Below are 21,763 nucleotides of genomic sequence, written 5' to 3' on the forward strand. Positions count from 1 at the left end.
CGGATGTCGAGAAGCCTAACATAAGTCACTGTATTAAATTTCAGCAAAATTGGATTATAAATGCGTCTGTTATGGGTCCAAGAACATAAATCGAGAGATCGGTCTATATGGCAGCTATATCCAAATCTGGGCCTATTGGGGCCAAATTGAAGAAGGAGTCGAGTGGCCTAACGCAACTCACTAACTCAAAATTCTGTAAAATCGGATAATAAATGTGGCTTTCATGGGCCTAAGACCTTAAATCGGCGGATCGGTCTATAAGGGGGCTATATCAAGGTATAGTCCGATATAGCCTATCTTCGAACTTAACCTGCCTATGAACAAAAAAAAGAATCTGTGTAAAGTTTCAGCTCAATATCTCAATTTTTAAAGACTGTAGCGTTATTTCAACGGACAGACGATCAGACGGACATGGCTAGATCGTCTTAGATTTTTACGACGATCAAGAATATATATACTTTATAGGGTCGAAAATGGATATGTTGCGATGTGTTGCAAACGTAATGACAAAATAATATAGCCCCACCCAATACCCTGTGATGGGTATAAAAATATGATAAGAGGAGCTTAAAGCTGACAAAGTGAAAATAGGACAAGAATTAAAGTAATCTTATATATTAAAATCAATTTGTGTTTGCTTGTGTTCCTTATTGCGTTCCTATATATGCGCCCCACGCCAAAACCTACCAATCCCATGGCAGCCAGTTGTACGCACCGGATTGACCCGATGGAATCCTCATCGGCAAGGGCTGCCGCCTCAGTGTATGTGTTCGTCTTTTTTCGTCATGGGAGAGGCACATCCCGGAGTGCCTTCTCCGCACGCTTCTGGTCCGTGCCGGGATTGAAAAGAACACCGGACCCTGGTTCTGTTCGGTTTGCTAGAACCGCTTTCATCATCGGTCGGTGTCGGTGAGGTGAAACCGGTGCATGGAGTGGGTACATTTCCGTTCTTGCTCTGGCCTAACTTCACTACGGGAGTATAGTCATACTGGCTATGTCGCTAGGTGCTGTGCGAACATAGCCAGCAGTGGGTCACAAGCGTCGTCGTCGTCGCCTTCGGCGTCCTCGTCATAGGACTAAGTGACCCCCCCGACCTCTCCCGTACGGCAGCATCCTACTATTGCCAGGCCAGTGCCGGGAAGTGTATCGTTCTTGCAGTTAAACTGCAACGGACTGCGTGGCAAGATCTGAGATCGTGGACTTTATGAGTCGGAAGAGCATATCTATCGGTCGCAGCGATCCAGGAGACAAAGCTGGCCAACACCTGCAGCTTGCACAGTTGTCACGGTTACAATGTGCTACGTAAGGATCGCTCAAGGATTGGCCTTCGTTGTACACCATTCCGTGCAATATAGACCTATCTCGCATGCGCTTGACGCTAATGACCCATACATGGAATGTATGGGGGTAGCAGTCAGGTCTGGTACTGCAGAGATAGAGATATACGACGTGTACATACCGCCGGTTGGTAGCTGTGTCCCGATTAATGGCCAGGCTTACAACCCCGACATAAGTGGGTTGCTATCTGGTCATAATCGTCTGGTTCTAGGGGATTTTATTGCGCATCACACGCCACGCTGGTCTTTACCTCTAGGTAAAGACCAGCGTGGCATAGCTTTGGCAGAGCAGATAGATAGCTCCACGTTTTGCACGGTGAATGAGGATGCCCCCACTAGGATTACGAGGAGGTGCAGCAGCTCGCCAGACATCTCAATTGCATCCCCTGATCTCCTGAGTGACGTATCCTGGCAAGCCGTCATCTCTTTGGGGTCAGACCACCTCCCCATAATTCTCACCATCGACCGACCACCCGACTTCATAACCTCTGAGCGCTGGACGTTTATCAATTATAAGAAGGCCAATTGGACTGGCTTCAGAGAGTATACCAATCGCAGCTTCAGTGAACTGCCACCCACCTCTGATGTGCTTGTGGCCGAGAGGAAATTCCGAGACATCATTAACGCAGCAGCCGCTCGCTTTATACCAGCCGGTCGAATACCCCAAGTGCGACCCAATTTCCCGGCGCAAGCAGTGGTACTCGCAGCCGAGCGTGATGGGATTCGTGCTATGGACCCCGCTAACATCAGAATCAGCGAGCTGAATCTGGAAATAAACAGGGTAGTCAACGAACATAAGCGGAATTTGTGGCTGGAACACTTGGAGCAATGTAACTTAGGCACCGCTGCCAGCAAACTGTGGGCCACTGTTAAGTCTCTCTCGAACCCCGGTAGACGGGACGACAGGACCTCAGTCACTTTTGGCGAGATAACCGTGACTGATCCGAAGAGATGCGCCAGGTTGTTCAACCGTCAATTTATTGTGCATCCCGAGAGAGACAGGGCAAGGAGGAGATCCATTCGCCGTATTCGTGGTCTCCGAGCCGATGAACAGCCATCACAATTTCACTACTGAAGCCTGGAAAAGACCCGAGTTTGGGGAGTCGTACAGACCGATCTCCCTTCTCTCACCAGTGGCAAAGACGCTTGAGGTATTACTCCTCCCGAGCCTCGTAGGAGAATTTCCATTCGCCGAGCATCAACATGGATTTCGGAGACTGCACAGCACAACAACAGCTTTGCATGCCATCACCACACACATTTGCCGTGGCTTCAATCAACCCAGGCCATGTGATAGGACGGTCCTCGTGGCACTGGACCTATCGAAGGCATTCGACACGGTCAGCCATGCCAAATTATTTGAGGACATCGCCAACATGTCCCTCCAGCCAGGCCTGAAACAATGGGTCGCGAATAATCTGTGTGGTCGCCAGTCATTTGTGGAATTTAGGGATAAGAAGTCGAAACACCGTAGAGTGAAACAGGGAGAGGTGGGGTGATATCTCCGGTACTGTTTAACCTCTACCTATCCTCCATTCCACCCCATCCAGACGGCATAGAGATCGTATCATGTGCGGACGATTGTACGATCATGGCATCAGGCCCCCCACCCATTGATGACATCTGCGATAGGTTGAACGTCTACTTCAACGAGCTTGCCTCATATTTCGCTGCAAGAAATCTGAAGATATCCGCCACCAAATCTTCAGCCACACTGTTCACTACAAATACGCGTGAGGTGAATTCTGAGCTGACTGTGATGGTCGATGGAGAAATGATTCCGACCATCAAGTGTCCCAAAATACTTGGCGTCACATTTGACAGCTCTTACACATTCTCCTCACATGCCACAGCAATCTGCAATAAAGTCAAAAGAAGAAATAAGGTCCTCAAGTCACTTGCTGGCAGCACTTGGGGTGCAGAAAAAGAAACCTTGTTGACCACGTACAAAGCAATTGGCCGGTCTGTGGTCTCGTCAACTTTTGCGCAGCGGAGCGGGTCCCGTCCAGTTCGTCCCCAATATAAATGAAAAAAACCCAAAATTTTTGGAAATGAAAATAAAATAAAAAATTAAAAAAAAATCAATAAAAATTAAAATAACGCCCAATTTGAATTCAAAACATCATAACGTCAAAACATCATAAAAAGCATAACATTTTCTAATTTTAATCACAAACAAAATAAAAAGACTTGTATCATCAATTCCTCTTTTTAGAATGAGGGTTAAAAACTCCTTTAAAAGGATTCTAGCATATCAAAATATTCTACAAAACTGTTTGATGGAAAATTCTACTATAGACCCCTGAATAAACAAAAACCCGAAACTTACGTAAACGCCAGAAACCATTAAAATCGGAAACACAATTGAGGGAGAAAGTCGTACGTTAAAGTAAACGCCTTCAATAGTCCTAAAAACTCGAATCAAGAGATTGGATCATTTGGGAGCTATATCAGTTTATATACCGATTTGGACCATACAAGACAGAGTTTTTGAGAGACATAGTACCCAAATCGGATAATAATTGCGACCTCTGGAGACTCAAGAACTTAAGTCGGGAGATCGGGACCAATTTGGACCATACTCGACTTTTTTCTATATTGCAATCAAATATACCTAGAGCACTATGCTAACTGCAGTCTTCATGTTTGAACCGTTGAGTGGAGCGGTAGAATGTTGTTTGCTACTGAAGCCTAGACTGGTGGAGCGGCTGCTCCAGGCTCCACTAGCCGACAGACGACTGGTCAGCAGCAGATTTTGACGAAGACACTTGGTTCGAATCTTAAGGACAAGGTCGAGCCTTTTCTATCTTCGCATGCATATAATTTGCCTAGGCCATCGGCTTTCCTTGGCAAACCAACGCTCTTTAAGAGGTTGGAATAACAGAAGGCGCATCGCTCTCAGATTTATTGAGAGGGAGAGAGACTCCCAAAATTGGGCTCAGGGATTCACTGCACAGGCTACCCCAAAGACTACACGTCTAGATTCAGAAACTGCACCGCAGTCAACCAAAAGCCTGCGGAAACCTAGAGGGCATCTCATGCCTAAAAAACTTGGGCGAATAATAGTAAGATGGGTCCAAGAATCTTTGCTAATGTTGCTAGGGACAGTTTGGTGATGGCAGTTGTCGACAAGGGAGAAGAACAGGGTTGCATACCTAGTAATAATTGGAGTGGGATTGTCAATGGACAATCATCAGTATACTCCGATGTTCTTGCGGAATTTCCTGGGTCTTCTCCAGTTTGTGACGATGCAGTCTGGTATCGGGGCCGATACAGACTAATTCCTTTCGGGGATCAACGCCAAATTGAAATAAATCGTTGCCCTAAAAAGATTGGTGAGATCTGACCAGGCACAACACTAGATTTAGTCAAGAAGAAGAAAGATATTCCTTCTCGACCAATGGCGCATGCTTGGATACTAAGGATTCCCTCAGATCCTGGATCCATACTTGGAAAACTAAGCGAATGTAATCCAAATCCTTCAACCACCGACTGGAAGATTGGTAAATTGGATGACTGATTGGGCTCAAGGTGTGCGCAAGCGGGGAAGGACAGAAGAACTCAAAAGGTATTTCGACACCAGCAGTTAGTGAAGCATATAAGGAGAAATCGTCTACAATGCAAGAGTCCGGTATCCTGGGGAAGAGTGGTTCCACTGCTTTCACAACTGCCCCTGGACAAGTTCGAAGAAATCTTGTGAGGATGAACTCCTGGCGAACTGCAAACGCATCAGTGGTGAAAATTCTTAATCCTGAATATTTTCCGGTTTTTCAGATAAATCTCCACTGTAAGGTGGCTTCGGTGGCACTAAAGGTCCTTCTAATGACAGGAGGATTTGACGTGGTTCTTATTCAAAAGCCATGGGTGTGTGAAGGAATGGTTTGTGGACTAAGAATTCCTGAATTTAGACTACTCAAGGGAACGGGAGACACAGAGCCTGTATTCTTGCAAAGAGCAGTCTAAATGTTTTTCTTCTTCCGTCGCTAAGCACTGAAGATTAAATAGTAGCCAGCGTTGAAATAAACAAGTCTCATTACTGGTTGGCTTCCCAATATATGGCACACGACTCAGAGATCCCGCGTTCAAGCCTTAAGTTGCTGCTTGAAGCCGCTTCTGCAGGGAAAATTGCCTCATTGTAGGAAGTGATGCTAATGCACATCACCAGATACGCCAATCCCATGGCAGCCGGTTGTACGCACCGGATTGACCCGATGGAATCCTCATCGGCAAGGGCTGCCGCCTCAGTGTACGTGTTCGTCTTTTTTCGTCATGGGAGAGGCACATCCCGGAATGCCTTCTCCGTACGCTTCTGGTCCGTGCCGGGATTGAAAAGAACCCCGGACCCTGGTTCTGTTCGGTTTGGCAGAACCGCCTTCATCATCGGTCAGTGTCGGTGAGGTGTAACCGGTGCTTGGAGTAGGTACATTTCCGTTCTTGCTCTGGCCTGACCTCGCTACGGGAGTATAGTCATACTGGCTATGTCGCTAGGTGCTGTGCGAACATAGCCAGCAGTGGGTCACAAGCGCCGCCGTCGGCGTCCTCGTCGTCGGACTATGTGACCCCCCCGACCTCTCCCGTACGGCAATGTATGCAACGACAGCACCCTAGCCCTACTATTGTCAGGCCAGTGCCGGGAAGTGTATCGTTCTTGCAGTTAAACTGCAACGGACTGCGTGGCAAGATTGATGAGATCGTAGATTTTATGAGTCGGAAGAGCATATCGGTCGCAGCGATCCAGGAGACAAAGCTGACTAACACCTGCAGCTTGCACAGTTGTCACGGTTACAATGTGCTACATAAGGATCGCTCAAGGAATGGAGGTGGGGGATTGGCCTTCGTTATACACCATTCCGTGCAGTATAGACCTATCTCGCATGCGCTTGACGCTAGTGACCCATACATGGAATGTATGGGGGTAGCAGTCAGGTCTGGTACTGCCGAGATAGAGATATACAACGTGTATATACCGCCGGTTGGTAGCTGTGTCCCGATTAATGGCCAGACTTACAACCCCGACATAAGTGGGTTGCTATCTGGCCATAGTCGTCTGATTCTGGGGGATTTTAATGCACATCACACGTCATGGCATTCTCCCCTAGGTAACGACCAGCGTGGCATAGCTTTGGCAGAGCAGATAGATAGCTCCACGTTTTGCACGGTGAATGAGGATGCCCCCACTAGGATTACGAGGAGGTGCAGCAGCTCGCCAGACATCTCAATTGCATCCCCTGATCTCCTGAGTGACGTATCCTGGCAAGCCGTCATCTCTTTGGGGTCAGACCACCTCCCCATAATCCTCACCATCGACCGACCACCCGACTTCATAACCTCTGAGCGCCGGATTTAGCGTCAATTTATTGTGCATCCCGAGAGAGACAGGGCAAGGAGGAGATCCATTCGCCGTATTCGTGGTCTCCGAGCCGATGAACAGCCATCACAATTTACCGTGGGCGAAGTTACGAATGTCATCCGTGGCGCCAAATCTTCCAAGGCGTTGGGCCCCGACGGAATCTCTACATTGATGCTGAAGAATCTGGATTCACCTGGAGTTGAGTACCTTACCACTGTCCTTAACCTGTCATTGAACACTCTTATAGTTCCCGATGCCTGGAAAAGACCCGAATTTGGGGGAGTCGTACAGACAGATCTCCCTTCTCTCACCAGTGGCAAAGACGCTTGAGGCATTACTCCTCCCGAGCCTCGTAGGAGAATTTCCATTCGCCGAGCATCAACATGGATTTCCTACACTTTCTCCCCACATGCCACAGCAATCTGCAATAAAGTCAAAAGTAGAAACAAGGTCCTCAAGTCACTCGCTGGCAGCACTTGGGGTGCAGACAAAGAAACCTTGTTGACCACGTACAAAGCAATTGGACGGTCTGTGCTAAGTTATGCAGCGCCAGTATGGTCACGTCAACTTTGTGACACGCAGTGGAATAATATTCAGATCTGTCAGAATGCCGCCCTCCGAACTGCGACGGGCTGTCTCCTTAGTTCTCATGTGGACCACCTCCATCAGGAGACAAAGATCCTACCAGTGCAATACCTTTTGGGCTGTTATCGCAGAAATCATCCAAATCATCATCTTGTGGATAGATACCCACCGCCCAGAAGCCTTAAGGTAGATCTACACGATCTAGAGCGTGAGGTTTAGCGCTACAAGAGAGAACCTCAAGATCAAGCGGCATATCAAGCGGGTCTGAACAACATTCATGCAGACACGGTAGCAGACGCGTTAATTGGCTACCGGGTGAATGTAGTCCTTGGAGAACGACCGCCACCCATTGCACCTGAAGAAATCGACCTCCCCCGGCAAACCAGAGTGGTTCTGGCTCAATTACGTTCCGGCAGATGCAGCCGCCTCAATTCCCACAGAGCTAGGATTGATGCCGACGTGCAAGATGTATGTCCCGATTGTAACCAGGGACCGCACGATACACGTCACCTGTTTAACTGCCCGGCCAGACCCACTCGACTCAGACCCAGATCCCTGTGGACGCACCCATCTTAGTCGCGGAGTTCCTGGGTCTTGACACTCAACAGAATCAAGCAGACGAAAGATAGTACACAATAAACTGCTACAACAACAACAACAACCAGATACGCCACAATCCCATGGCAGCCGGTTGTATGCGGTTTCTGTCTTTTTTATTAATTTTTCAATCCGTTGTTTATTGAAAGTGCATAAAATATTGATTTATTTAAGTTCTATATAATGGTAGAGCTAGATGAAGAGAGCTTGTTGCTACTCTTTGCTCACACTCAATATTTTAATATTGGTCATTCTTTTTTGTACACATTTAATATATTCCAAGTGTAAATAAAGGACATATATTATATGTATATATAATATAATCTAATCAATATTATCATTTTCTTGCCACCATTCCGCCACCATTCCGTGTAGTATAGACCCATCTCGCCTCCGAGATTAGTGGCCTAATGTCTGGCCATAATCGCCTGGTACTAAGGGACTTTATTGCGCCTCACGGACATAGCTTTGGCAGAGCAGATGGGAGGTTCCATGTTCTGCACAGTGAATGAGGATATCCCCACTAGGATTACGAAAAAGTGCACCAGCGCGCCAGACATTTCCATTGCATCCCCCGATTTCCTGAGTGACGCATCCTGACAAGCCTTAATTTTTTTGGGATCAAACCACCACCCCATAATACTCACCATCCACCGACCACACGACTTCATAACGTCCGGGCGTCGGAGCAGCCCCTCTTTTTATACCAGACGGTCGAATTCCCAAGTGCGGCCCAATTTCTCGGCGAGGCAGTAGTACTCGCAGACGAGCGTGATGGGATTCGTTGCACGGACACTACTAACGACAGAATCAGCGAGCTGAATCTGAAAAAAAAAGTGTTGTCGACGAACATAAGCGGAATTTGTTGCTGGAACACTTGGAGCAAGGTAACTTAGGTATCGGTTTAGACAAGCTGTGGTCTATTGTTAAGTCACTCTCGAACTCCGGAAGAAGGGTTGACAGTACCTCAGTCACTTTTGGCAACGTAACTGTGACTGACCTAAAGAACGACGGTCCTCGTGGCACGGGACCTATCGAAGGCATTCGACACGGTCAGCCATGCCAAAATATTTGAGGACATCGCCAACACGTCCCTCCAACCAGGCATGAAACGCTGGGTCGCGAATTATCTGTGTGGTCACCAGTCATTTGTAGAATTTAGGGATAAGAAGTCGATGCACAGTAGAGTTCCCCAAGGTGGGGTGATATCTCCGGTACTGTTTAACCTCTACCTATCCTCCATTCCACCCCCTCCAGACGGCATAGAGATCGTATCATATGCGGCCGATTGTACGATCATGGTATCAGGTATTGGAATAATTTTTACATATTTCCAATTCTTGGGATATTTGTATATATCGTATTGTTTTTGTTAATATCGTATTGAAAATATATGAATATATGAAAATATATAAACAGCTCTTTGGGAAATCAAAATGTTCGATATAAGAAAATTCGAACGCAGGATTTTGTGCGTACATTTATTTGCATAGTGGAGTACTTTAGCTTTCTGTATTGACTTGTTAACCTTAATTCTCAAGGCACAAAATTGATCGTACAATTCTTGTATCTTAAACTTTTTCCATCTTTTGTATGCGATTTGTTTTTTATTAATTTTTCAATTGTAGGGTTAAACCACGAATTTTGTCGTGGCACGGAATTTATTTGCTTCATTTTCACGTTTTCGTTAAGAAACTCCAAAACTCCAATTAATGGAAATTTATTCTCTCATTAGAATATCATAATTCACTTTTCTAAAAATTAAATATTTTTAGGAGGTGGCGGCTGAGCATCATAAGCCATGAAAATAAGATCATGTTTAGAAAAACATGGTGCACATAGTTGATCATAAAGCACAGCCTTTTCCATCTTTTTGACTAAAAATAGGTCCAATAAGCTATCCGTGCTTGAATAAAAAGAGGTGGGCATTGACGTGTTTTCTGCTTTCAGTCTAATAGCGTTAAGGGAATCATATAGATTGGTGTCCCGCAATGAATAGGAATTTAGATCGTCACTGATAACATTATCATCATAGTCCACAGATATATTTTATTAGATGTATATTAATGAATCTGATGGTATGTACCTGTAAGGTCGATAGAAACAGTCAAGAAAGCATTTGCTAGATCGAATCAAAGCTTAAACAATTATTGACTCAACTTTAGCGCTATTATCGGATTTATACACAACCTTACATGGAATATTACATTGGATGTATATTGCTACTCCTCCTCCAATTGATTTTCTATCATTTCGATAAATTTTAACAAATGGTTTGTTGTTAAATCCAAGTAAGCAAATGTTTACAAAAACAAGAATTTCAACATGCGACAACCGGATATTTAATTTAATGGTCAGAGGATTGATATTGTATCTAGTGCAAAGAATTTAGGCGTGATTTTTTAACAGTTCTTTGAGCTGGTCCGATCATGCTGACATTGCAGCCGGGCAGACTTATACAAAGCTTCGTGCTTTATTGATCACACACTCACATTAATATCCGAATTCTTCTGGCGAAAACATTCCTAGTTCCAGGTTTGATATATGGTTGTGAACTTTTTTCGAATTGTTTCTTCGAGCCTCCGAAAATTGAATGTAGCTTTTGACAGCATAGTCTGTTATGTGTATGGTTTAAGAAGGAGTCAGCATGTTTCACAATATGTAGATTCTCTATTTGGACTTAGTTTCAACAATCTTCTAAATACCAGATCATTAATATTTTTACATAAGATTATTGTGGAAAAGAAACCCAGATATTTGTTTGAGAGACTGAGATTTGCCAAATCTGATAGAGGAGAAAGTTAATACCTTTTAGAAGACGTCGAAGAGTCTTATGTCTGAACGACAATTTTATATTAGCAACACACGCCTTTGGAATAATCTACCACACGATATTCAATGCATCAGCAACACGATTACGTTTAAAAAACGGCTTATTCAATTTTTTCTTATAGTTAACTGATATTTCATTTCTTTAAATCTTGCTTTAAATTTTTTTTTTAATTATTTTGTTTTTGCATTTATTTTTATTTGTGGTTTTTGTTAATGCTTTTTATTTGTAAACACTGTTTTGGTCCACATTTTATTTATTGTAACCTAGTTTATTTATTGAGAACCTACTTTAGTCGAATGTACTTTATAACAATAAATCTACACTCTAATTATAAGATTATTATCTTGTTGTGTAGACAATAAATCCATAAATAAATAAATAAAATAAACATTTTGGCATCTGTAAAGGAAGCGTTGACCTACGTTACGGAAGCGTATATAATTTCTATTCCTGGCATCTCGAAGATATATTTAAATTCCTCAATTTTATTTGTCATTCTACGCATTAATTTGGTAAATACGCAAATCGTTTTTCTGCTAAGATAGAATTCGAATAACATGTATTAAGCTGTCCTTGGAACTGCTCCTATTATTTAACATCGACATATATAATCGGGGCAAAGTAAAAAATTTGAATTAAGGTATATTTTTTACTACTGTTTTTTGGAAAAAAAGCTACATTAATACACGCAATACTTGGTGTTGGTTGATGCGACAAGGACGATAGTGTTAATGAACCATGTCCAACCTGAAACGTCAGAAGACGACATGGAATCGAGAGCAGATGAAACCCATTTTGCACACGATTTTCACGGAGACATCGGAATCTTGGAATAATGAGGTTGATCGAAGGCTTATCATAACGGAATTTATGGTCAAGGAAGCCTTGAGGAGCTAACAAAACCTTTTAAGTCACCCGGACCTGATGGAATGTTTCCAGCGTTACTACAAAAGGAGGCAGACTATCTGGTACCTCATCTGACCTCTATTTTCACAACACGCCTAGGACTTGCATATACTCCGAAAGCCTGGCAGGAGGCAATGGTGGTATTTATACCCAAACCCGGCAAGGCAAGTTATGCGAAACCAAAGACTACAACCCTGTAAGCTTTGCGTCCTTTCTGATGATAAAGAGTAGGACATTCCGCGAACTGCTCAAATACAAACAATACGCCTATGCCAAGGGAAGGTTGGTGGAGACTGCAGTACACGAGGTTGTGCATAAAATAGATGAATCCTTCGATACCAAGACGTACACATTGGCGGATTACATTGACACCGAGGGGCATGCGTTTAACAATGTGCGGACCGACATATTGAAACTGCGTAAACCTAAGAAACAGGTGCATAAATTGCGGGGGATTAACTAAAGGAGTGGCTTGCCTTGTGCCACTCCTTTGGTTGATCACCATAAATAACCTATTATTTGAACCCGTCTGCTAAGCAGACGATGTTATAATACTTCTTAGAGGTAAAGATACAAACCAGCTATGCATATGGCATATGGCTGGGTCTCAATGTTAATCCACAGAAGACTGAAATATGCCTGTTCACGAGAACAACGAGTGGTCCAATTTGACGCATCACGTTTCCTCAACAAATCGGTTTCAATATCGTCAAGTTTAAATATTTAGAAGTGATCTTGAGTAGGAAACTTTATTGGAAGTGTCACATTCAAAAGCGTACTGAGAAGGCTCAAATATATTGGGCACAATATAGACGGGGCCTATGTAGATGGGGCCAGAATCCGAGGATAGCGATTAGACTTACGCCTCATGCTTATTTACGCCTCAGTAGTAAGGTAGACTACATAGGCGGGTGATGAGGACCACGCCGACTAAGCAATGGAGAATATTCTAGATATACGACCCATTGACATACAGATTAAGTGTGAGGCAGCCACTGCGGCTATGAGACTTAAGGCGATGGGATATTGGATGGAGAATGAGAGCAGCTCATATCCTCGCGGTATAATCGAGGCGACGATAGAAAATCTGGAAGGAGGAGAATACGTTTCCGATCGGATACCTAAGACTTGAGGTCGAGTGCGAGGCACTGCTGGCAGCGGCACACCCTTGGACTGACGGAACCCTAGTATTGCTATCTGGAATATCATGTTACATGGATGGATCAAATCTAGAGGACTGAATGGGCCTGGGGGTCTACATTGAGAACCCAAGGATTGAGATCAGTTTTAGACTGCCTACTACGGTCCTGCAGGCGGAGATGGTTTGGTGCTAACGTTAGGACGTCGAGTGTGAACATCTTTACGGACAGTAAAATGACCATAAGAGGAATAACAATCAGGGCGGTAAGGCCTTCTCTGAGGATGCCAAAATCCGCATCGTTTGGTTGCCAGCTTATAACGGAGTAAGTGCGGAATTATATACACAACCCGATTCCAACCCTACCTAACCTTGTGTTGTAAGAATGATGTGTATGTAATAGATCATAATACTTAAATATTAACAGGATTAAAACGAAAAAATTGTTCTAGGTGGGACTACAGCAGCATTAATAGAAAGAGAATCATCACTCCAAAATTGGTATTAGCATTAGATAGTGATAAGTATAGAAATGCCGTTTTTATTATTGAAGCAATAATCGATGTGTTTGGACATAACGTTAATGATTTTTCGATAAGCAAATCAAACATTCAAGAATTGATTTTTCAGGTTTAAACTCTGTGAATTACGTCAAAATATTCCTAATGAGATAACACAGTTTTTACATAATATATACCTTGTTGGAGAATAACTAACCTTGTTGGAGAATAACAAACATCAACAAAGCACATAAACTTTCCTGCCTAAAAGAAATTTCTCACTCACTACTAGAGAAAGAGGACACAAGTGCTAAATAAAAATGTCGATGCGATTAAATTGTGAATCCCAAGCCCAGCTTTTCTATGTTATAACACATTCAAATGACAAATTACACAGCGAGATTCTGGAGAAGATAACAGCATCATCGAAGGGAGAGAGAGAGAGATGAGATTTCACTTCAGGAGAGCATTTCAAAAACTCCTCGTATGGCAAGACCTCTTTCTCTTGAGCACATATTAGAAATCAATCACTCGCAATCACTTCTCTTAAAAGCAAGTGAGGAGAGATTGCTTTCACATATCAACAAAAGGCTGGAAGATTTTGAGGCTAACCTCATAAACTCTCCGATACAAAAACTTTAAATGAATTTCATGAGAGTTAATAATAATGAAACCGGGTATGATGACATTGGCAGGAAGAGTAGCGAAATGAAAAATCGTAAGGTTCAAGTTTCAAGAAAGATAATTGGATCGTTTCTTGTGACCTTCGCATCAATGGCATTCCCTACAATAAGTCTGAAAACTGGAATACTATTTTTAACGATATATGCAACGATTGAAAATTTTCACGCGGCCACAGAAAGCATACAAAATAAAAACCTCAGCAGTCCCTTGGATGGCCCTATAATTTTTCAACTTCTGACGCCGTTTATGAAGAAAAATACCTTGAGAATGATCTCGGAAAACAGGAAGAAGTATAAAACGCAGTTACGTCTACATAATATTGGTCTCCGTTCTGGTAATTCCAATACAGTTATGTGCCAAACAATAGAGACAGCGGATATACAGAGAAAGCATTCTAAATCGCGTAAAATGAGGTCTAGAACGAGGGTTTATAGCATTTTTTAAACGAATGTCGATTGCAAAAATTTTCTTTACGAAAATAGCAAATATTTGCAGTTTTAGTTTATTAGCCTTTTTAAACACAATATCGAAATTTAAGTCATATTTGACTATTTCGAATATATCAAACTTTGTTGAATAATAGGGACACTTCTGGGTTTTAAACGAAAAAATACAAAATTAGAAAAAGGAAGGCAAGTTTTGAGTTACGAATGTAGCCAAATTGTGTTCTAGCAGCTCATTAGTTACTTAACGATATCTTGTGTTAAAAAAAAGTAATCCTCTTATTGAGTTTTAACAATATTCCATTGATTTTCAATCGAATTTAAATTCGGAGACTTTTAGTGCCGCTCCAGGACAAATATTTTATTGCTCCTATACCAAGGTTATCTGTAAATTATCTGACTTGCCCCTAGTCTTCAGATAATGTAATGATACAGTTCTCTAAAATTTAAACGTAATTTTTAGATATTACAAGAGAAACATTCCCCAAATCATAATATTTCTAACGAAATGTTTGACGGTTTATATGGAGTACTTGAGGTTTGCCGAGTCTTTTGCCGGTCTCATTACGTGATATTATCCCCTATTTGGGCTATTAAAAATATTTTTTAGTAAACAGATCAAAGAATATTGCGTCATTCCTCTCCTTCCTATTTCGAATATATCAACCTTTTTTGAATAATCTATTTTGACAATACAGGCATCATTTTAATTGTTTAACTTTCAAGAACTATTGTTTTTTTTTTTTGAAGAATTGAAGTAAGAACATTAATATTTTACAAAGTTTTTTTTTGTTTAGACAATATAAACAGGTTTTTCTGATCTTCTAAGTTTCGCCTCACAATTTTCGCTTTCTTGGCCCAAGTTTCCTATTTGGGTACACACTTCACAACATTTTCCATCAGAATTAGCCTATTTCCAATATAATTTTCCAAGTTTAATAAGTTTTGCATATTTTTTCTTGTAATATGGTTACAGTGCCTCGATCTTCCTATATCGTCCCAGGTTTAAGGTAGAAAAACTTAATTTAAAATAAAATATTTTACCTAAACACTTGTTTTAACATTTCTACAAACGAATTATTGCTTTTTAGTCTCTTTAGCAACAGCTTTTTATGAATTTTCGACATTTTTTAATACGAATTTGCTTGCCTATCTCTTTTATTTCGCATAATCTAAAATTGGACTCTTTGTAGCAATAGTGCTATCTTCAAAACATCAGAACGTGTTTGACATTTTCGTAATGGGTATTGTTTAAAGTGTATATGCAATAAAAAAATTGCAATAAATCATAAATTTAGCTTTCATCTTACGGGCTTTAGAATCCTTAAATAGTCTGCCTATCCGCTGTCCCTTTTTGCTTGCACATAACTGTATATTAATGAAAATTTAACGAAATAATTGTATCATAGATGCGTTTCACTATTAATACGATTCAAATACAATATATCAATGCACGGCCCTTGAAGCCATCACGCCTAATATGGTTGAAAAGTCTTCTAACCAAAGACGAAACGCGTCCCATAGTGGTTGGTGTGTGTTGCTATCTTTGGCTTTCCTTTTCCATTTGCATCTCCGATCATTGAGCTCGTTTCGAAAACAAAAAAAAAACTTCCACGAATTTTAAAATACTGCAAACTGTAATAAACCTTAAAAAACGTAAATTTATTGCAACTGTATATTCATACCGTGGTGGGATCTATAAAAAGCCAGTGGCAAACTCAAATTCCGTTTTGATAGAAAATATTGTTGAATCGAACCTGTTTTTTTAGCCAGGTGCTATTGATAATAATTAAATTTAAGGCCTGGTTATGCTCTCGTAAACATACCGTAAATGTAGGAAAACGTGTCAGCTGTTTTGTTTTGCTTTATGAAATCGCGGGCAAACGATTACCAAACGTCTGTCGCCCGTAAACGGAAAGTAGAATTCAGTAAAAACAAAATTTTACGTTCCGTGATTTTCAATAAAAAAAATAATTTATTCAATATATTTTTTTTAATAGAATCTAAAAAAAGTTATGAAATGTTATGATTAAAAGTTATATCTTTTTCAATTAATCAATAACGGCATAGACAAACTAATCAATCCGTTTGTAACACCTCGAACCTCGAAATATTCATGTAAGACCCCATAAAGTATATATTGGGTTGCCCAAAAAGTAATTGCGGATTTTTTAAAAGAAAGTAAATGCACTTTTAATAAAACTTAAAATGAACTTTAATCAAATTAACTTTTTTTACACTTTTCTAAAGCAAGCTAAAAGTAACAGCTGATAACTGATAGAAGAAAGAATGCAATTACAGAGTCACAAGCTGTGAAAAAATTTGTCAACGCCGACTATATGAAAAATCCGCAATTACTTTTTGGGCAACCCAATATATTCTTGATTGTCGCGATGTTTTTAGTCGATATAGCCATGTCCGTCCGTCCGTCTGTCGAAATCACGACAGCGGTCAAATGCGTAATGCTAGATGCTTGTTATTTTACACAGATACTTAATATTGATGTAGGTCGTTGCAAATGAGCCATATCGGTTCAGATTTAGATAGAGCTCCGATATAAACCGATCTCCCGATTTGATTTCTTGAGCACCTGGAAGCCGCAATTTTTGTCCAATTTGGCTAAAATTTTGCAAGTAGTGTTCAGTTATTACCCACAACATCTCTGCACTGTACGGTCCAAATCGGTCTATAACCTAAAACAGCTCCCATATAAACTGATCTTCCAACATGTCTTGTTGAGCCCTTACAAGCCGCAATTTTTGTCCGATTTGGCTCAAATTTTGCATTTCCAACAACTATGCAAGTACGGTCCGAATCGTTTTATAATCTGTTATAGCTCCCATATAAACCAATCTCTCGCGGTTTAATAGAAGCTTGGTATGTAGAATAAAATTATGCCCTTCAACTAAATTTAAATTTGGTGGGTTCTCAAGATTCGACCCGGTCGAACTTTTCACGCTTTTACTTTTTTTCACTCGATTCATTCACCAGTTCATTGAAAACAGCTAAATTTATAAAGTTCTAAAATTCTACTCTTATTTATGATAAAAACATACATAGTAATCGCATAAAGGCGTCTTAAGCATCTATATAATTACAACATATTCTAGATAAATGTTTTTCTGTTGGGTTTACTTCCCCAACGCATGTATTTCTTAAAGTTACAGTAAAAAAAATATATTTATTACTATAAATTTATGTCGGTAGCTAGACCTAAACCAGTCTCGCTACTCTTTCTTTTATAATTGGAGAAACAATATCTTCCGCTGCATTTTTGGAAAACCCCACGGAGGTTTTGGTTTCTAAGGAGTGATCATGGACCCAAACATGAACCAGAAATTCGTGTTCCAGGAGTTTTACATATGTGAACCATTATTCATCGAAATCGAGGGTGTGCCTTATGGAATTCTCCATCGGCAAGGGCTCCCGCCTTAGAGTACAACATACTGACACAACAACAACAAGAATTGATGCCGACGTTTAAGATTTATGTGCCGATTGTGACCAGGGACCACACGACAAACGTCACCTGGTTAACTGCCCAGCCAGACCCACTCGACTCAGAACAAAATCACCCTGGACGCACCCACTCTTATTCGCAGTTTCTGGATCTGGACACTCAACAGAATCAAACAGACGAATGCTAGAGCACAAAAAAAGTCCTACAACAAGCCAGTATTCTGCGGAATGGAAACATGCGAAGATAATGCCTATCCCTATCCCGCCATTTCGTTCACTTATTGATTTTCTGGATTTTTTGACTTATTCCAAGCTACCATAGCAAATATTTTTCGTTAAAACTATACACCAATACGAAAAATTGTCCAAAATTTAAGTTAGTGCTTTTTTAGGCAAAATTTTACTCATTTCTACGCATTTTCAATTTTGGTTACACTTTTTGCTGGTAAATTGTAGTCATCACTGCTGCCAGGTCACGCCCTTAGTAATGAATAGAGGTGTGCCTCAATGTTCTATCTTGGGCCCACTCTTGTCTTCCCGGCACGGGATAGCTGTGAACTCCACACAGGCTGGAACATTAAGGTCCGATCTGTGTGGTGTTCATTGCTGTCACGAGAAGCTTAGCTGAGCTACCGGGCGCGTCCACAGGTTGCGGATAGTGAATGCTCCATACGGAGTAGCTGCAAGGGCTGTCACGGACAATCAGCGGTATCGAGCTGAGAGTCTCAGTGAGAGGCCGGGCGGCACCGGCTCTTGCACAAATACTGAGTGCCTATGATGGTCGATATGATAAGGCAGGTTATTGGCGCCTTTAAATAACCAATGGCCACCCTGTTCCCGCGGCGATCGGTCCTTTGGATCGAAACGAGCTTGCTCACCTACACATGTTTGACGAGGATCGCCACCTCCACACAAATACAATAGCCATCGGAACATCTCAATTTGCAATAAATTATATACAACGTAACATTAGAACAATTTCTATTGCATTATTTAACGCCTTTTACTTATTAAATGAATTTTTAATGAATTCAATGTATTGCAATAGATTGCAAACCCATTAAAAAACCTTTATTTTTGCTTTGACTTTTTGGGTACTTTCATGGTCATGTTTCAAAATATATGTAATTGTCCGCTTCAAAGTCTTTCGATTATATATCAGTTAGCAAATTGGTTTGCTTACTGAACAAAGCCTTTTTAAACCTATAATAGGCTATTAAAAGGATATTGATTGTCCCAATACGACACAATCTGCTAGTGTCCGAATGGCATTTCCTTTTTCATTCAGTCTGTCTATGGAACTCTTTACCAACACCGATACAATTTTTAAGCAACGCAAGCAAGTTGAAATGTCCCTTTTCCACATGTTTAAATATTTTTACAACTATTTTTTGTTTAGAAATTGTAATTAAACTAAAATAATCCTTTTAGTACGTAATCAATCATACTCTAATCATAAGATTATTAGGTCTTATTGTAAATAAAAATTTCCGGCCCAAGTGCAGCTTACTGGCCCCCCACCGATTCCACTGATCACATAGTTTGTATAGTTTCTCGGAGGACGGAGCTAGGTCTTGAGAAATAGGCCTCGAAAAGGTTGATCAAAAGTATTGAATAACTCGAAAGTTTTTCAACCGATTTTTACATATTTTACGTACGTATATTTTTTCTATGTGGCATTAAATCACTACCCAGGCCTTTAATTGCTTGCATATATAAACTAAAGCTTCTCTTTCGTTTTTTGTATTCCGTTGAGTATCCAGAATCCAGGAATTCTGCGACAAAAAGGGGTGCGTCCAGAGGGTCTGAATCGAGTGGGTCTGTATCAAACAGAAGTTATACAAACTTTTGCCAAAAATAAATTTGTATTATCATATTTCAACAAGATTTTTGTTTAAATTGTTCTTGGCTATTTTTTACTGTTGGACATATGAAGAAAGAGAAATATTTCTAAATTTAGATGGTAAATAAAGAGGGCTTAATTTATAATTTTCTTCAAACTTCTTCTGGTTAATTAGTTGAATTATACCAAATGAATGCTTTGAGGAGTGGCTATTGTAATCTAAAACAATTTACATTTTATATAGTAAAATATTAAAATTTTGTTTCTTTGAAAAGAATTTGCTATAAATTTTACTATTTCCATCATAACTCACTAGGGATTTACGGCTGTATTCAAAAATTTAAGGTAGATTTGCTCCTTAACGTTATGACCGAATAACGGATTATTATTCGTTAGACTGGGTAAATTTTGGGATCGCGAAAAGGCAGTCAGTACGCTTTTGTCCGCTCAGAATGTCACTACGGCCCATAATGGGATTATTCATTTCACTTAGTCACTATTTCGGTAAAGTAGATGCAAGCAAATTATGGCGCTTATTACGGTACAAACATTTAAATAAATAGCAACTTACTGTATATTACTGAATGATTAGCATTCGGAGAATATAACAAACATGAAATTGCCAGTATAATCAAATTACCAAACTGAAATATACAGCCGATTTACCGGCTACCGGAACGACAAAAAAAAAATTAAAAAAAAAACATGTCGGCAATTTTTTATAAATATTTAATTTCTTAAAAGTGTAGAACTTACTACTTTGCAAACAAATTTCAAAACGTGACGGGTGTGTAATATATTTGTAAATGGCCGGAACTACATGGTGAACGTTGTTTTTTCCGTCTTGCTGAGCGTACAAAAATGCCAAATAATATTGAAATGCTGTTATTTAAAGCTAAATTAGAGTTTTTTTGAGAAACATAAGTATCAATATCGTTGGCAATCTAAGTTCTGTATGAATATCCACTTTCACTCAAATCTTTACAAGACAAACACTAGGAACTAAATAGTTTTCTATAATTGTTGTTCTATTTTTGTGTGCTAATTTTCACAGAATTAGTTATGTTTTATGTACATACCAACTGAAGAATGACTTTTTAAAAAGAAGATTTATTATAAAAAAAATGTATTTTGAAAACCTCGGATGCGATGTACTTTTCCAAATGACTTAGATTATTTCAGTGATACCAACCATGACCAGTTTTGCATACAACATGCAACCAGTAATGCCTACCAATAATAAAACCTATGGCGAACGTGGTCTTTTAAGCCAAAACTTTTTTTCAAATTTGAAAGCACATGCCTGGCAATAAAAGGCAATGTTTGTTAAGGTTCATTCTCACTATATGTTCTTGTCTTGACATGGAAAATTTTGCTATTGTTAAAATTGCGCACCAGGATGAATTTAAAAGGTGAGGTCATGAGAACAGCTGAGTACAATTTTTTATTTTTGTTTTGACTTTGTAATAACTAAATGTCACAGTCCTTATAACACATCTGCGTTTTTTTAATCTTAAAAAGATGTTCTCTCTCTCTAGTTTTACCTGCACACGTAAATACACGATCGCAAGTTTCTTTGTGTGTTGAAAACAATGCCTTATTTGAAATGAAACCCTTAAACATATTCGTTGGTAACTCTGTAATTGAGTTTTTTGATCGGCATAGGTGTTTGGGGATTATTATTGAATCCGAATTATCGTTAAATCTCACATTGACGCCTTGTCTGGAAGGGTTTGGGACTGTATCCGTAAGATGTAATCTTCTGTAATTTTTCCATCTTTTCGAGCATGGCGAAAAGGTGGGCATGAGGTGGTCTCATTTGTACAACAAGCACAAATCATATGGTGCAATCCGCCATCTTGTCATCAAGATGATCAAAGTTTTTCCACACACACAAAGAAATTTGTGTGCTTACATAAACAGAGAATGTGCGAGAAAGAAGATGTTGAAATCTGGTGCTATTAACTACCATCTTTCTTGCCGCGGCGAAATCTATCAGCCTCAACCAATTACGTGGAGGCTAAACTTTCCGACTGTTGGACCAAGAACGTCTTCCTTCCCTATTTTTGCTTCAAAATCTCCCAGAAC

The 21,763-nt window shown here is 40.5% G+C and overlaps 1 protein-coding gene across 1 annotated transcript in view; it reads right to left on the reverse strand.

The window, feature by feature from the left end:
- The window catches only part of LOC106094071 (ATP-dependent RNA helicase me31b), an 89,110-nt gene extending 68,250 nt beyond the window's left edge, over positions 1 to 20,860 (reverse strand). Inside the window, exon 1 of the mRNA XM_059365042.1 lies at positions 20,755 to 20,860. The gene's annotated coding sequence lies outside the window, so the exon portion shown is untranslated. The remainder of the gene's footprint in view (positions 1 to 20,754) is intronic.
- Positions 20,861 to 21,763: the final 903 nt, after the last annotated feature.

The sequence above is a fragment of the Stomoxys calcitrans genome, chromosome 3 (assembly GCF_963082655.1).
Source record: "Stomoxys calcitrans chromosome 3, idStoCalc2.1, whole genome shotgun sequence".
In the NCBI taxonomy this organism is placed as follows: domain Eukaryota; kingdom Metazoa; phylum Arthropoda; class Insecta; order Diptera; family Muscidae; genus Stomoxys; species Stomoxys calcitrans.